General features: G+C 48.6%; 1 long non-coding RNA gene across 1 annotated transcript; it reads left to right on the top strand.

The window, feature by feature from the left end:
* The first annotated feature begins 818 nt into the window (after positions 1-818).
* LOC146754287 (uncharacterized) lies at positions 819-2,404 on the top strand. Its single transcript, XR_014938879.1, has 3 exons — positions 819-1,147; positions 1,708-1,853; positions 2,097-2,404. It is a non-coding gene; the product is annotated as an uncharacterized LOC146754287 (long non-coding RNA).
* Positions 2,405-6,444: the final 4,040 nt, after the last annotated feature.

Below are 6,444 nucleotides of genomic sequence, written 5' to 3'. Positions count from 1 at the left end.
TAGGAAACACGTTTTGGTTGATATTCTTTGATTATTCCCTAGTCTGGCTGTGGAAATGTCTGTGTGAACGTGTCCTCTTTATTCTGCCATGAAACTGTTTTGAGAAGGATGAAAAGAAATGCTTACAAACGTGCAGCTAAAATGATTATTTGTTTTTAACAATATTTCATCCAGCTCTTCCCCTACAATTACTTTTATCATCAGCTGTCCATGGATGTCCAACTGTGATTTGTACAATGTGCAACACTGCTCTACCAGTTGATATTTCAACAGTACTATTTACACAGACGTCCTTTTCTGCTCCAAATCCACACCAGCCATGGGAGAGGGAGTAGGTGAGCATCTTCCTCCATTAGCTTGATGTTGATCTGACAGCTTCATCCAATCCAGGGCTTCTCCAAGACCTTTGAAAATTCTGTTACTGTTGAGGAGACAGCAGGCTTCTGGGCTTAGGTTAGAATATGGTGCCCTGTTGATGGGTCCTGAGAGTGTCCAAGCCTTACATAGAGAAAACCATCACTGCTCTTAAGATGTTTTGCAAGCAGGTAAAACTTGATTGAAGTGTGGCAGTGATGCTTTCTGAGATCTCTGGCCCCTAGTTTTTCTAGGCTTTTTGTTTGCCTCTTAAGATACAGTGAGCTGCTCTTAATTGTGGCTGTGTCCTTTGCCACGAGCATACCTCTGAGCACACAGTTATTTTGAGCTCCTCTTCTTCCAGTGGCTTGGATGAGCAATTCTGAGAGATATGCAGAACTGGGATGGCTGTGCTGCTGCTTCCTTTTCTGTCTTAGCTGTGGTTTTCCCTTGCAGGGCACAGTTCTCTGCCTGGGCCCAAGTCTGTGTGGGTCTCTCCATCCACAAAGCTGCTCACCGTGCAGGCGGCACAGGCTGAGAGGAGAGGCCAGAGCAGCTCTCCTGTTGCAACACGGAGCAGCAAGATACAAGTGGAGGAAGGGCCTGCAGCTGTACTGAGGAACTTCAACGCAATCATTGATTTTCCATCTGAAAGATAAAGAAAGAGGAATTCCCTTTCCAGCCCCTACCATCATTGTTCGGATGATTTTTATTGGTTTATTTTTTGTCCATTATATCTTTGAGGATTCAACTAACACACAGTTGCCCTATGGCCTCAGTGGAGCCACGCAAGGTGCCTCTCCTTCCTGGTTGGGCAGGCAGTCACAAGATGCAGAAAGCCATGCTGGCGTCTATCCTGTTCTGTGCTAGCTGTACATGGAAATGTTGGGGTTTTCCAGAATTCAGGGCCATGTGCCTGAAACCAATTGTGCTTCTCCTGTAAGCAGAGCTGTTGGTCAGACTTGCTGGCACTAGAAATTAAAGGTGGCAGTGAGCTGAGGCCGAGGAGGTGTTAACGTAAGAGTCAGGGATGCTTTTGAGCTTCCCTTATAACTGTATGGTTCCTCAGAAAGCAGTTACGCCTGCCAGCTCCTTTCCTGTCCGGCTGTGGAGCCTTTGCTCACATGCTCCGAATCTTGCTTGAAATCATTGAGAGGAATGTAGCCAGCAGGACTTGATGGCTGAGCTGTAGGAATGGAAACATCCTCTGCTGTTTGAAACAGAGGGTGTTTCTAGGCTGTGTTTCAGCAGAAAGCAGGCAGTGGCGGGAACAGGCAACTATTGGCAAGGGCTCAGTGCAGCTCTTCCCTCACCCTGCACCACGACTGACAGCATGCTCTGTTTTCTCTCCAGACTGAGTTCTCCCAGTAAGAGGGCAGAGTCACCAGCTGGCAGTTGGCGTTCCTGCTTCTGCCTGGGCAAACCATCCCCTGTGGCCAAACACCAACTGCAGAGCAGTGCCAGGGAGCCCTCTGAAGTAGAAGTCTTGGTCCTGGCAGGTAAGGGTGCAAATCCAGCTTTCAAAACACTGCTTGTCAGCAACACAGGTAGAATTCATGCTTTCAGTGGGCTTGTACCTCCTTCTGGCATTCAAGCCTGTGCCTGACATCTTTGGTTGACTCCTGTCTTTCCCAGATGAGTCTCACAAGCTGCTTGAAACCTGCTTGACAGGCAGCACCAAGCCTTTGCTTCCTTGGACAGTGAAAGTTTGACGCTAAATGCTGTGTATCTACTCTTTCCAGGTGAATCCATCCCTTGCCAATACAGGAACCCACCAGCAAGTTGCAATGATGCACGTTGTGCTTCCATCAATGGAGTGCAGTTAGGATGCATGAGTCACTGCAGTTCCAAGGACAGCCTTCCACGTGACAGCAATGATGGAGAGAAGGATGTTTGACCTATTCAGTTTTGGGCCCCTCCCTGCAAGAAAACCTTGCGGTTCTGGAACGTCTTCAGCTACGAAGGTAGTGAGGGGTCTGGAGCACAAACCTTACGAGGAGCTGCTGAGGGAACTAGGATTGTTCAGCTTGGAAAAGAGCAGGCTCAGGGGAGACCTTATAACTCTCTATAACGTCCTGAAGGGAGGTTGTAGTGAGCTGGGGTTTGGCCTCTTCTCTCGTGTGATCAGTTATAGATCTAGAGGGAATGGTTTTAAGCTGTGCCAGGAAAGATTCAGGCTGGACATTAGGAAATATTACTTCCCCTAAAGGGTATTCAGGCATTGGATAGCACTGCCCAGGGAGGTGGTGGAGTCACCGACCATGGGAGTGCTCAAGAAACGTTTGGATGTTGTGTTGAGAGGTATGATTTATCCGGGAAGTATTGGTAATGGTTGGACCAGATGATTTTGTAGGTCTTCTCCAACCTTGATAATTCTGTGATTCTGAGCTGAGAAACTTTTCTTGCTCAAGTCCAGCTTCCAAGCTTAACCACCTACAATGAAGTTGATGTCGTTTTTCTGGTAGCCCTCAAGACAGTGTCCGCATTTACCCCAAATCAGGAGGTAACCAGCTGCAGTGAAGTGAGCAATTTCAGTGCCTATTTCTGATGGTGGCAATGAGTTCAGAGGTCACACTTAATTGACGGTGCCTGTTTCCATTCTGACAAAGGCTGTAGTTGCAGCTGACTTCCCGAGGCTGCCATACGTGGTGGTGACGCAGCCTTGGGCTTCTTGGGGATTTGCATGACTCCCACCTTTCCTTTCTGTGTCTTGCAGGTCAGCTGGTGCTGGAAGCGGCCGGTATCTGAGTAGGAATGAAGGTGAGTGCAGGAGCAGCTGCTGAGGGGAGGAAGGAAGTCCATGCTAATGAGCTCTGTAGCATCTGCGGGTACGGAACACGAGGAGGCAGCAGTGATGCAGGGGGCTCCCCAGCAGGAAGCTGTCTGATCCAAATGCTTGCTGAGAGTTTGGAAGCCCAAGCCCTTATGGTCTCTGTAAGGGTGGCTAGTAAAAAGATGTTAACCAAGATGGTGGTAAATAGTCAAAGATTATTAGCAAAGGAAAACTGACCAATGTTGATGCCTTGACCAGAAAGCTGAGGCAGTCTCAACTGGGGAGCAGTCTCCAAGAGATTCTGCCTTAGTGGTGGTCAGCCTTTAAATGAGGTGAGGTCTCAGAAGAGGTGCAGTCGAGGTCCACCCCTTCTGGGAGCACAGCTAGATTACTCTCACCTGTGCTCCCACAGCTGGCCCAACACTTGCCTCAGCTGATTAATCAGAGGTTCAAGCTGTGATTTCCCATACAGTCTCTAAGCTGAAGGCAGCATCTCCTTGATCTGATGGTGGTGTGCCTGAGTGAGGGAGTGATCCAAGCTGGATGCAGAAGAGTCATCTTAATTTCTCTCCTATTTTACTTCAGATGACACCTATTGGGTGTTGGTTTCTTAAAATTTGGATCTAGGAGGTGGCCTCTCCCTTTGCTTCTGGTGAAAGCACAGTAGTGCAGCAGGAGTAGAAGACAAAGAGGTTTTCTTCGTGACAGCAACACCGATTATTTGATTCAAATGTGGAACAGTGATGAAGATGGTGAAGAACAGATACACCTCAAAGACATGCTTGATCACATAAGGAATGAGCATGTGATCCAAGACAGTCAGTGTGGCTTTAGCAGGGGAAGGCCATGCCTAACTAATCAGGTGGTCTTCTATGATGGAGTGACTGCATTTGTGGACAAAAGGAAGGAAACTGATGTCATTGACCTGGACTTGAGCAAGATCTTTGACATGGCCCTCCACCACATCCTTATCTCTAAACTGGACGGATGTGGATTTGACAGGTGGACCACCTGGTGGATAAGGGATTGGTTGAAAGGCCACAGACAGAGGGTGGTGATTCATGGTTCTGTGTCCAGGTGGAGGCCAATAACAAGTGGTGTCATCCAGGAGTCTGTCTTGGGACCAGTGCTTTTTTACATGGTTATCAGTGACACCAATGATGCAATGGAGTGCACCCTCTGCTGTTTGCTGAGTGGTGGGGCTGATGCAGTGGAAGGAAGGGATGCCATTCAGAGGGAGCTCAACCGAGAGGTTGGCCTAGGTGAATCTAATGAGGTTCACGACAGCAAAGTGCAAGGTTTTGCACTTGGGCTGGAGGAATCCCAGGCATTTCTACAGCCTGGGAGGAGCAGTCCTTAAGAGAAGCCCCGCAGAGAAGGACCTGGGGGTCCTGGTGGATGAAAAACAGAACGTGAGCCATCAGCGTGCTCTTGCCGCTCAGAGAGCAAATGGTCCCCTGTGCTCCATCAGAAGAGGGGATGGCCAGCAGGGACAGGGAGGCGATTGATCTTCATGATCCTTGAGGTCCCTTCCAGCCCGGGCCATTCTATGATTCTGTGATTACACTCGCTGTCAGAAATAACGGCAGCTGTACAGAAGCTTGTTTTTTCTTTCTTTTTCTGGCTTTGAAGGAGAAGGGGTGGAGCAAGGGGAGACCCACTGGTCATTTGTCACCTCATGAACAGGATGGATTCTGCATTGACTGTGAAAAACCTGGGCTAGTAGCATGGGCATGTTTCAGGCAGGACTCTTCTTTTGCTGCTTGGTTTCCTTTTGGCTACAGGGAGACAGCTGTCTAAAGGTGTGTTTTCAAACCCACTCTCCAAAACCGTGTTTCATTGTTGCAGGTGGTTCAGTGAGCTCTTGCAGTGCAGATGCTGTAGTTTGCTGTAGAATCTGAATGGTTTCTGTTCCTAGGGGAGGACTGGGAGGAGGTAGTGAGAAGAGAATTCAATGCCTGAGGGGAGATCGGGGATTGGTGGGAGAGGGAGCCAATAGGAGGGAGAGAGGAGTTGGGCGCAGGGTGATGGTAACACCCCTTTGTGATGTCATAATGCCCCTTTGTGACGTCATAATGCTTCTTTGTGATGTCATAATGCCCTTTGTGATGTCATAATGCTCCTTTCTGACATCACGATGCCCCTTTCTGACGTCACGATGCCCGATTGTGATGTCATAATGCCTCTTTGTGACGTCATAATGATCCTTTGTGAATTCACAATGCCCCTTTGTGATGTCATAATGCCCTTTGTGACGTCATAATGCTTATTTGTGATGTCATAATGCCCCTTTTTGACATTATAGTGCCCCTTTGTGACATCATAATGCTTATTTGTGACGTCATAATGCCCATTTGTGACATCATTTCACCACTTTGTGATGTCATACTGCCCCATATGAAGTCCAGGCAGAGTCAAAACTTATGGACCTGCACGAGGATCACTTTCAAGACAGTGGCTCTGTTGCTTCAAGCTTATTTGCTTCGTCCTGCCGCCACTCTATTACCAAGTATCAGCAACCTCTTGCATGATTCAACTTGCAAACGTTTGACACTAACCCTTGTGTTTCTGTGCCTTCCTAGATAATTCGAGCCCTTGTCAACCCCAAAGATCCAAACCAAGTACTGATGTGCAGTGTGTTTCCATCAATGGAGAGTTCTTATTAAGCACAAATCGCTGCAATTCGGATGACAGCCTTCCACATGGTAACAGTGATGGACACAAGGGGCTCATCCACGTTCATGCTCTCATATCTCCTGGCTCTGCTGAAGCTCCTGACCTGAGCCTGCCAGACACCACAGTCACCTGCCTGGATTGTGACCCAGCGCCTTTGCAGTGCTGCCCATCCCAAGTACAGCCCGAGTGCCCCAACAGCAGCACCACCATGCAGGAGCAGGGCAGCATCAGTGAGGTGAAGCTGAGCATCTTAGATGGGGACTTAGAGTCAGGCTGCCAGTCCCAGGCACCAGGCAGCAGCACCAGCTCTGAGCCACTCTCATCTTGACAAGAGGAGTCCTATCTTCACCCGTGACCTCTCAAGCCCTCCTGTCTTTTATTGAATAAAGTCACTCTCATGCTCAATCATCGCCTTGGCTGCATTCCGAGTCTTCATTCACAGGGATTGGGATGAATGCAACAAACAGCAAGGCAGCTCAGCTTGCAATGCTATGGCTGTGGGGTTCGTGCAGGCAGAGCTCTGGGTTCCCATTTTGCATGGCTTTGGGATGTCAGCAGCAAGATCTCTACCATTTTGTATGGCAGCAAATAATCTCTAGCATCCAGGTTGCTGCTCATGATAATCCCAGTCTTCCTGGCTG

The sequence above is a fragment of the Coturnix japonica genome, chromosome W (assembly GCF_054131305.1).
Source record: "Coturnix japonica strain WE chromosome W, WE-NBRP24, whole genome shotgun sequence".
NCBI classification, from domain to species: Eukaryota; Metazoa; Chordata; class Aves; order Galliformes; family Phasianidae; genus Coturnix; species Coturnix japonica.
The sequence above is the reverse complement of the archived record's forward strand: the minus strand, read 5'-3'. Positions and strand labels throughout refer to the sequence as shown.